Here is a 12036-nt window from a genome sequence, read left to right on the forward strand (position 1 = left end):
TACATAATATCTCTTAACTGCGTCAGAATTGATAGCCATGTCGATGAATTTTCCTCCGATATCTGTTAAACATAAAGCACCATTGGACAACACTCTGGTTACAATGAATGGCCCTTGCCAATTCGGGGCAAACTTTCCTTTTGCCTCAGCCTGATGTGGAAGGATGCGTTTCAGCACTTGTTGGCCCACTTCAAACTTCCGGGGATGCACCTTTTTGTTGTATGCTCTTGCCGTTCTCTTTTGATATAACTGGCCATGACACACAGCTGCTAATCATTTTTCATCAATCAAGTTCAACTGCTCCGGACGAGTTTTGACCTACTCATCATCATCAATCTCAGCTTCAGCGACAATCCGAAGGGACGAGATTTCAACTTCCGCAGGTATTACGGCTTCAGTTCCAGATACCAACAAATAAGGAGTTGCACCTAATGAAGTACGGACAGTGGTGCGATAACCCAACAATGCAAATGGTAATTTTTCATGCCATTGCCTCAAACCTTCTACCATTTTCCGAAGTATCTTCTTTATGTTTTTGTTGGCTGCCTCAACTGCTCCATTCGCCTTGGGACGATATGGGGAGGAATTGCAGTGTGTAATCTTAAATTGTTGACATACCTCTTTCATCAAATTGTTGTTAAGATTAGCACCATTATCTGTGAGGATCACCTTTGGGATTCCAAATCGACAGATGATATTTGAGTGAACAAAATCGACCACTGCTTTCTTGGTCACAAACTTGAAAGTTTTGGCCTCAACCCATTTGGTGAAATAATCAATGGCTACCAGAATGAACCTATGCCCGTTGGATGTTGCTGGCTCAATTGGTCCAATGATATCCATGACCCAAGCGATGAAGGGCCATGGCGCTGACATTGTGTGCAATTCCGATGGTGGAGAATGAATCAAATCTCCGTGTATCTGGCACTGATGACATTTGCGCACAAAACTAATACAATCTCGCTCCATGATGAGCCAATAATAACCTGCTCAGAGAATTTTCTTCGCCAGCACATATCCACTCATATGTTGTCCGCAGACTCCTGAATGTACTTTAGACATGACAGCCATAGCCTGTCTAGAATCTATGCATCTTAACAATCCCAGGTCTGGTGTTCTTTTATACAGAACTCCTCCACTTGAGAAAAATCCACTTGCCAACTGCCTAATTGTTCTCTTTTGATCCCTCGTGGCTTGTACTGGGTATATTCCCATTCTGATGTATTCCTTGATATCATGGAACCATGGTTCGTCATCCAATTCTTCTTCAATCATGTTGTAGTAGGCATGCTGATCTCGTACTTGAATGTGCAAAGGATCGACATATGCTTTGTCCGGATGGTGCAGCATTGACACCAGGGTAGCCAAAGCATCGGCGACCTCATTATGGACCCTTAGAATATGCCTGAACTCTACTGATCTAAACCGTTGAAAAAGGTCATGCAAGCATTGTCGGTATGGTATGAGCTTCAGATCTCGCGTTTCCCATTCTCCTTGAATTTGATGTACCAGAAGGTCCGAGTCTCCCAAGACCAAGACTTCCTGGACATCCATGTCTGCAGCAAACCTTAAACCCAAAATACATGCTTCGTACTTAGCCATATTGTTAGTACAATAAAAACGAAGCTGAGCCGTAACAGGATAGTGATGCCCTGTTTCAAAAATAAGCACAGCTCCTATTCCGACTCCTTTCATGTTAGCAGCCCCATCAAAGAAAAGTTTCCAGCTTGGTTTTTCGGCCTGTTCTAGTTCATCAATATGCATCACCTCTTCGTCAGGAAAATAAGTCATCAGTGACTCATACTCTTCATCGACCGGGTTCTTGGCCAAATGATCGGCCAATGCTTGGGCTTTCATCGTCGTCCGAGTCACATAGATTATGTCAAACTCTGTGAGAAAAATCTGCCATTTTGCAAGTCTTCCTGTCGGCATAGACTTTTGAAAGATATACTTCAATAGATCCAAGCGTGAAATGAGGTAAGTAGTGTAGGATGACAAATAATGTTTCAATTTCTGTGCCACCCAAGTTAGGGTGCAACATGTCCTTTCCAGGTGAGTGTACTTAACCTCATAAGCTGTGAATTTTTTGCTAAGATAATAGATGGCTTGTTCTTTCCTGCCGGTGACGTCATGCTACCCCAGTACACAACCAAATGAATTTTCCAAGACTGTCAAATAAAGAATCAAAGGTCTCCCTGGTTCTGGCGGAACCAGCAAAGGTGGGTTTGTCAAGTAACCTTTTATCTTATCAAACGCTTCTTGACACTCATCAGTCCACTTGATCGCAGCGTCCTTCCTCAACAACTTGAAAATAGGCTCACAAGTTGTCGTGAGATGAGCAATAAACCTGCTGATGTAGTTCAGCCTTCCTAACAGACTCATCACTTCAGTCTTGTTCCTCAGAGGGGGCAAATCTTGTATGGCTTTGATCTTTGATGGGTCCAACTCGATGCCTCGCCGACTGACTATGAATCCTAACAGCTTTCCGGATGAAACACCAAATGCACACTTGGCGGGGTTAAGATTGAGGTTGTACCTGCGAAGCCTCTGGAAGAATTTCCTCAAATCCTCGATGTGGTCAGCCTGATGCTTTGATTTTATGATCACATCATCTACGTATACCTCAATCTCCTTGTGTATCATATCATAAAATACAGTAGTCATCGCTCTCATATAAGTTTCCCCAGCATTCTTCAACCCAAATGGCATTACTCGGTAGTAATAAGTTCCCAACGGCGTGATGAAGGCTGTCTTTTCTGCATCTTCCTCATCCATTAGAATCTGATGATACCCGGCATAACAATCCACAAAAGATCCAATCTCGCGTTTGGCACAATTATCGATCAAAATGTGGATATTGGGTAGTGGGAAGTTATCCTTCGGACTTGCTTTGTTGAGATTGCGGTAATCGACACATACTCTGATCTTGCCGTCCTTCTTCGGTACATGCACGACATTAGCCAACCAGACAGGATATCGAGTGACCCGAATAACCTTTGCATCCAAGTGCTTGGTAACTTCTTCTTTAATCTTCACACTCATATCAGTTTTGAATTTTCTCAACTTTTGCTTGACGGGGGGAACGCTGGATCAGTGGGCAATTTGTGGACCACTAAATCAGTGCTTAAACCTGGCATATCGTCATATGACCATGCAAAAACATCTTTGTACTCAATGAGTGCTTTGATTAACTCCTCCCGGATTTTTGGCTCGAGGTGGACACTTATTTTAGTCTCTCGGACATTGTCTGTGTCTCCTAAATTGACGGCTTCTATGTCATTCAAATTGGGTTTGGGTTTTTCTTCGAAGTGAATTAACTCCTTACTAATTTCTTCGAAGGCTTCATCCTCATCATCATATTCTGATTCGTAATCGCAATCTACTTCTTGAACTATCATTTCGGAATTAGATTGATTTTTAAGACTGGGCTGAGGATTCCTTATGCACGCCATGTCATTAAGACTACTATAAAGAGAACTGTACAGAAAAAGAAAAGAAGAAAACAAAATTAAAATAAAATAAGGAATGAAGAAGAAACTTTTTTTATTTTATTGAATTACGGGATAACAAGGTTTCACACTTTGATGAACACAATAAAATAAAAAGAAATCTGGATTAAAACCCTGGAATAATCCAGAAAACAGGAAGGAAAATCAGAGCCAACTACCAAGACTCCCTCCGAATGGGAAAAGGAGTAGCCATCTAATTGTTGATTTTTGCCTTTGGCCCCACAAACTACACATCCGCCTTGCTGGACCCCTCCCCAACTTCTACCATGTTGATTTCGGTGAATAACCTTTCAAATCCTTCATCTAAGTCTCCATCTGCACCAATCAATGGCCCTGTAACCTTGGACAGCCATTGCTTTTTGATGCTCGGCCTGACAAAAGATTTGGACAGGCGCGGGATTGGCTTGGGAAGGACCCAGACTCTTTTCTTCAACTTGCGGGTCCGTCTCACATCCGCCACTGTAGGCTTGGACCCCATCCCAAAGGTATCCAGATTTTTGGGCAAAGAAACCGGTTGAACAATACCCTGAAGATCAGCCCCTAAACCTTTGCCTGGCACAAACCCGTTTTTCAACATCTCCGAGGCTACCATGACAGTTGCAGCTGCTATTTTGGGAAGTGGGATGCTTTCACCCTCGGGAACTTTGTCCACTGAAACCGTATCGAAGACCTGGTAAACCCAGGGCCCCTTGTCATCGTCAGCCTCTATGAAGGGTACGATGGCATCACTTACGGCGCTTGCATTGTCTTCCCCATGTACTACGATCTCTTGCCTATCCCACTCGAATTTGACCATCTGATGTAATGTAGAAGGCACTGCTTTGGCGGCGTGGATCCAGGGTCGCCCCAACAGAAGATTATATGACACTGCCACGTCCAGCACTTGAAACTCCATGGTGAACTCGACCGGACCAATTGTTAATTCAAGTACGATGTCACCCACTGTGTATGTACCACCTCCATCAAACCCTCGAACATAGATGTTGTTCTTGTGAATTCTGTCACTATCGACCTTCAGTTTGTTCGACGTGGTCAAAGGACAGATATTGGCACTGGACCCATTATCAATCAGTACTCGAGTGACTACCGAATCTTCACACTTCACAATCAAATAGAGGGCTTATTATGTTCTGTACCCTCCACGGGCAACTCATCATCTGAAAAAGTGACCCTGTTGACCTCGAAAATTTTGTTTGCTATTTTTTCCAGATGGTTCACAGAGATCTTATCCGGAACATGGGCTTCGTTCAGAATTTTCATCAATACCCGGCGGTGCTCATCTGAATGGATCAACAAGGATAACAATGAGATCTGTGTCGGGGTCTTCCTCAACTGCTCCATAATGGAGTAATCTTGCGCCTTCATTTTCTTTAAAAATTCTTCCGCCTCTTCCTCGGTAACTGGATTCTTTGTCGCTACTGGATAGGCCCTTCTTAACTCTGCTGGAGCAAAACACCTTCCCGAACGAGTTAGACCTTGAGCTTCACACACTTCTCCTTTGACTTCTTTCTCTTTGTAAATCACCGTCACCCATTCATAATTCCAAGGAACAGCCTTGTTGTTGATCACTGGAAGTTGAGTTACCTGTTTTATAATAACAGGCTCTGTGCGAGCACCCTTCACGACCACAACAGGTTTACTTGCGACCAGCGGCACTACCATTTTAACTTTCTCTGGTTTCACTACAACAATGTTTGACGACCCTCTCTCGGCTACCACAGCTGGCTTATCATCTACCCCTTTTAACCGAACCACTTATTTCCCACTGGTTACTTTTCCTTTTGAGCTAGTTTCGCTGGAATGGATCATCATTACCATCTGTGAGGGCTTCCTGGGCTCCCCCTCTTTGTGTATCAACTCAATCATGTGTGTCTCATGGTGAGCTGGCAGTGGATTCTGATTAATATTTGGTGCTTCTGGGGCTTGAACCTCGATCCGATGAATATTTATAAGCTCTTGTACAGCTGTTTTTAGTTTCCAACACCTCTCTGTATCATGCCCAGGGACCCCTGAACAGTACTCACAACTCACCAAGTGGTCAAGATTTCTAGTGGGAGGATTCGGCATTTTAGGCTCAACTGGATTCAACATGCCCAACTGCCTCAATTTGTGGAAAAGACTGGTATATGATTCCCCCAGTGGAGTGAAAGTCTTTTGCTTCTGTGACCTCTCATTCGTGAGGGCTGGGTTTGGTCGGAAACCTGTCCCGGGGGGATTTCTGTAGGCCCTTGGGGTGGATATGTGTTTTGTGGAGCTGGGTATGGATTTTGTGGAGCCGACGCACGCCATGGCGTGTGTGCCGGAGTTTGGGTATAGGTTTGTGCATGATTGACGGAAAAATGGGGATCTAGCGGTGGGTAGTAATGTTGTGGAGGGCTATATAGAGTATGGGGGTAATTTTGGTGGTAGGATTGTGGTTGCCTATAGTAGGGTGACGGGCCTCTAGATCCGAACCTGGGTAGTTGCCTTGATCGCTGAATAACTCATGATCTTGTTGGACTTAAGCCCCTCCTCGACCATGCCTTCCATTTTTACAACCTCATTAAAAGATTTGTCAATTGCGGACACAAGATGACCAAAGTAGGTCGGCTCCAAAGCCTGCAAAAAGTAATCAACCATCTCGCTCTCTTTCATTGGGGGATCTACCCTTGCCGCTTGCTCCCTCCACCGGAAACGATATTCTCTAAAGCTTTCATTGTGCTTCTTTTCCAGTTTGGTCAGGGACAGTCGGTCCGGCATGATCTCAAGATTATATTGAAAGTGACAAGCGAATGCTTGGGCCAAATCGTCCCATGTGTACCACCTGCTATGATCCTGTCTGGTGTACCATTCTAACGCTGATCCACTTAAACTTTGGCTAAAATACGCCATCGGTAATTCATCTCTTCCGCCTGCTCCCCTCATCTTGCTACAAAAACCTCTCAGATGAGCCACCGGATCACCGTGTCTGTTGTACAAGTCGAATTTGGGCATTTTGAACCCTGCCGGTAGTTGTACATTTGGGAACAAACACAGGTCTTTGTAAGCTACACTCACCTGACCTCCTAACCCTCTCATATCCCTGAAGGATTGTTCTATGCTTTTCATTTTTCTGAACATCTCTTCCTGTTCAGGATTTCTGGCCGGGTTTTTTACTTTCCCCGGTAGGTCAGAATGTGGATCATGTGGATAGGCTTCAGGTGCTTTGAAGGTGAGCTCCGGGGGATAATACTGGTTGTCCTGAGCTTGGCACACAGGTTCGCTCGGGGATTTATGGAGTGTAGCTGGTGGAGATGCCACAAAGACAGGGGTGATTGGCGGAGGAGGGTATGGAATTGATTTTGGTGGTGGAGCTTGTGGCGTATGATAAGTAGTGCCATGGTAGTGTTGATAAATGGGAAAACCTGGATCGCTGGCGGGATGATCCTGAGCTAATGGTGGGGAAAAAGCAGGGTTAGCAGGGTAAGCTGGCGGTGATTGCCCTTTGGACCAGGCTTGGTACATTTCGGCCATCTGTTGTTTAAGCTTGAGCATCTCCTCTTTCATTTTATAGACGTTCAACTCCTCTACCTCAACACCAGTGTCGACATCTGGGATAGACATGATTTCCGGTATTGGTCCCTTCGATCTGGTTTGGTAATGATAATGTGCCAGTATCCTCTAAATAAACTAACTACTTGAATTCTCTGGATATCAACAAACTTGTTAGTTTTTAGAGTTTAACACATATGCAATTACACGTTGGGATGCAATGCACCTAGGCAATTAACCATTTTCTATCATGCATTTGTTTCGGTTGCGTGCGTCATTCCGGCCTCTCATAATTGTGCCCCTTCTTTTAAGCTTCCTTTATTCTGTCCTTCTTTATTTATTTTTTCATTTTCCCCTTTTCTTTTTTAATGGTGGTCGAATCCTATAGAGATTGCCTATGTATCATGTCCCCGCATGAATCAGACCGTGCGTAGTTCTGTCACGAGTGCGGAACATAAAGACACCATTTTTGGATTTTTCAATCTTCACTAGCAAAACGTTTTATTACAAGGCAAAACATTTTTAGAAGGAAACTGACAGGCTTGATACAGACTACAGACTCTATGCAAAAGGGAAATACAAACTCCAATGGACAATAGACTCTGAAAACAAGGAAAATACAGACTCAAACTATGAATGTTTCAAAGTTTTGAATTTTGGTGCCCGCGGTGCGTCGTTCGGCCTTGCCGCGGGCTTTGGTGCAAGGCCTCTTTACAGATCTTTCAAATCTTCCATGATCTGGTGGACATAAATCATTATTGAAGCAAAGAAGGTGGTACGGGACATATCCTCACAAGCTAGGCACTTTATGGTGATGTAGTGCCCGATATCGTCGATTCTTCCCTTGATTTTGTCCCCCTCCATAAGCAATCGCCCTATTTGTTGATTCCGTGTCCCTAGCACTTGAGCGTTGTAAAAGAGTTGATCCTGAAACTCATTCATCTGTTTCTTCATTTGGGCCATCAGATCATAGTATCGTTTCCTATCTGTTCTGGCATCTTGGGCTTGTCTGAAGATCCGCTCTTCGTAGTCCCTCTTCATTTGTTGCGTGAATCGTACTTGCTCTTCTGTTTTCTTTATCCATTTCACTTGGATTCTCGCTAGACAAACTTTAGATTTTTCCAGGTCTTCTTGATATTCGAGGACTTTCTTCTTCAGACCGTTTATGAGCCTTTTATCAGCCCGGCTTCTCTCCTGGCTTCTGGCAGCTATTTTCATTTTCTGGATTTGAGTTTTGAGGATCTCATTTTCCTGAGCTAGTTTTCTCCTTTCTCCCTCATCTGCAGCGATATGCAAATCTTTCTCAAATTTCAAATCCATAACTTGCTTCTCCAACCTGCCTATTGTCATCTTGTACTCGTGTTCTTTAGCCAACCAATCTCACTGTTCTTGCGACGCCTTGACGAACTCCTGGAGATGGGGTCTTTTAGCCGGCCTTTCGTGCTCAAGTTCTCTCTTGTACCAAGCAAGGTATCATGACGCCACTTCGCCTTTGGCCCAATCCTGCACGCAAGTATCTGCTTTTAAATATTGGCATTCACTCCAGATCTGACGAACTCTTGCTTCAGGAAACTGTCCGTCAGGGCTAATCTCAATTACTTGAGCACTAAGATCTTCCTCCTGTGGCACTATTTGGCATCTCTCGAGTTGTCTCAAAACCCGATATGGCGCGAAGGGCTGAATGCTATTGAGCCCCATCAATAGAAAGTGGGTCCTAGCTGCCGGCATATATATAACCTCATCAACGCGCAACCATCCTAGCGTCCACTGTATTTGGCTGGCGGTGAGGGTCCGAAAGAATGATGTCCACGATGTAACTCCCTCGGGTAGACTGACCCCCTTGATTCTTGTGTAGAACTCTTCTATGCAAGTTTTCTTTGAGGAACCATAACTCAAGAGCTGGGAACGGTGGCAGAGATGCTCAGTCATCCATATTTGTAGCAACAAGTTACACCCCTCAAAAAAGTTCCCTCTGGCTTTGCAGGCTGTGAGAGCTCAAAAGATATCAGATACTATCATAGGTGCAAGAGTGCTTTCATCTTGGGTGAGCAAGGTACTGACGACCCCGGCTATTTTCAAATCAATGTTTCTGTCTTTCCTTGGAAACATCAAAAGGCCCAAAAAGGTTATCATAAAAGTCACTCGTCTATGCTCATCCCATTTCTGACGGCTACTTTTGCTACATAACTTGTTACCCGGATTGTTAAATCCTCCGACATGACCGTATCTGTCGTATATGAAGCGCGGATTACAAAAACCTGCGGCCAAATCTGGGTTATGGACCGTCCTGGGTATCTTTAATGAATCTAAAAACCGATGCACGGTCACAACTCTTGGAGCAACCAGGTATTTCTGCCTCATCGGAACTTCAGCATTTTCGATGTACTCGGCTATTTCCTCCAAGGTCGGGGTGAGTTCAAAATCGGGGAAGTGGAAGACATTGTGTGTCGGGTCCCAGCACATGACCAGAGCTCTTATGATATCCCCCCGAGGCTGGATTTCCAATAAACCCGTAAGACCTTTTAGATATTTCTTGACCTCATCTTGCCCCCTACTACCTAAATCATCCCACCATAGCCGCAACTCGAAAGGGATTTTAGTCATTATTGAAAAAGGTTCATTCTGCATCGTGCTCATCCTGCACATTTATTAAGGTGATTAAGAAATAAAATTTATTTGACTCAACAAATTGACTATTTCTTAATTTTCCACAGATTAAAAGGAAGATCTGGTTCCGAACACGGCTTTTCAGCACTTCGAGAACGAAGATTTTAAAGCTGGGTGAGTCAACCGGTCAAAATTCAAAAATGCCTAAAAGTGGCCGTTTATGCAAAGTCAGCCTTCCGGTGTCCCTTTCGGGAACATTCGGTTATTTTTGCCAAAAACGGCATTACTCGATTTATTATTGACTCTTTTCTTCTTTTTTTCAAATTGAAATAAAAAACCCGGTTGAAAACACGGCCTTTCAGCGCTTCCGGGAGGAAGATTTTAAGGTTGTGCCCGCAAACCATTAAAAATGACTCAGGATGGTTGTTCTTGCGAAAACAGCCTTCCGGTGCCCTTTTGGGGACATTCGGCTTATTTTAAGCAAGAATGGCATCACCCGACTTGTTTATGACAAAAATTTTAACATTGTTGTAAAAGGGAGGTTGGACCCGATGAGGGTTGCCTACGTATCCCGCACCCTGTGAGAATCAAACTGGCGTAGTTTGGGCGCTAAAACAAACTTCTTTTGAAAACCAGACTTTTTACTTCTTTTTTTTCAAAAATTCGGCAGAGTTTTGACACTATTTGGACATTGGTTTTTTTCAAAACAGGCGATTAACTCTCTTTAACCCTCATACTGCTATTTCCTCAAAATATTCAAAAGTCGGTCGGCATGCAAGTTCAAAGCAAATAAATGCACAAGTAGCAAGTAAGATGCATCAAGATGGTCTTTTTCATTTTTGGTACACCTGTCCTAGACAGACCCAACCCCTGTGTTGAGCCTCCAAAGTCAAATGCACGTGATGCAAACAAACGTTCCTACTAGGGATCCGGCATGAAGTCGCGTTATTCTAGGTTCAAAGCCTAGGTATTTGTTATAGACTGTGTACCCGAGCGGACAACTCGAGTCGAGGAGGGGGCAACGTACCGGGGACCCGCGAGATCGTCCGGCTTTGTAACTTGTCCGGCCTCTTTCTTATTTCAGGGTGTGACACTAACAGAATAGGGAGTCTCAACCAGTAAGCACATCCCTGGAGGTGAGAAGAGAAGGGTTTCGGCACAATTTATACACAGTTCAGATAATATCAAAGCGGTAAAGCATTTAGCACATTTAGCGCGAAATATGTAGAAAAATCAGATAAAGCCAAACATAACAATTATTCTAAGCTCGAATTCTTAAACCCTGAACCAGAGATTCTGGGTCAAAAGTCCCCAGCAGAGTCGCCAGAGCTGTCACACCTCTTTTTTAACTGCGTCTGCAGGGGCGTAGGGGGAGTTTTTCCAATTAAAGGAGATTTTATTCAAAGATTCAGAGTCGCCACTTGGGAGATTTATGGTGTCCCAAATCACCGGTTGAATCTCGAATCGAGGAAAAGATTGACTCTGTATTACAGTCCGTGAATCAGAAATCCGAGTAGGGAATTATGTTAACCCGGAAGAAGGTGTTAGGCATTCCCGAGTTCCGTGGTTCTAGCACGATCGCTCAACTGTTATTATTGGCCTAATTATCTGATTTTAAACATGTTTAATCCTATGTGAAATTTTACCTTTAACCGCTTTATTAAATTATTATTTTTTCAACGAAAATTACAACGTCATTTAAAAGATGTCTTGAACCACGTCACATAAATGCACCCGCAATTCGCACCACATTTTATCCGACGTTGAGATTTGGATTTGGGTCACATAAATGCACACCCGAGTTTAGGAAAGTAAATTATTGAAATAACGCGCCTAAAACGACTACGCGTTTTTAACTTTGCGAGGGCCATGGGAATTTGCTAAATGGCGCGCCTCGAATTCTGAGGATTAAACAGAACTTAATTAAAGCGAGTGCCATGCAATTGTCATTTTTGTTTGGCATGATGCACCTTGATTCTAATTTAAAAGGGTTTTCAAATATATTTTGAGGGCCATGGACTATTTATTATCTACTAAGATTCACCCCTAATCTATTTTGAAAAAAGAAAACCAATTAATTAGATAAAGAAAGAAAATTAGAGAGCCTCTATTCATTCGAAATAAAATTTCAATCTACTGGCTAATTAGAAAAATATTGAATTAAGGAAATATTTAATTTAAGAATCTAATTCACAACCGCTTTCAAACTTGACCCAACGAGCCTAATAACTTTTCAGAACCCAAAAGTTGTTAAAACCACTGATGGATTAAAATGACCCAAAGAAAGCCCTATTCATGATGTAATTGTACAACAGGTGCTCACGGTCGAATCTTTGTAGAGCCCAAGCGTATTTAACTTGGAAACTAAGCCCCAAATTATGATACCAATTCTGAATGCCTTTTAACTGAT

The sequence above is a fragment of the Nicotiana tabacum genome, chromosome 5 (assembly GCF_000715075.1).
Source record: "Nicotiana tabacum cultivar K326 chromosome 5, ASM71507v2, whole genome shotgun sequence".
NCBI classification, from domain to species: Eukaryota; Viridiplantae; Streptophyta; class Magnoliopsida; order Solanales; family Solanaceae; genus Nicotiana; species Nicotiana tabacum.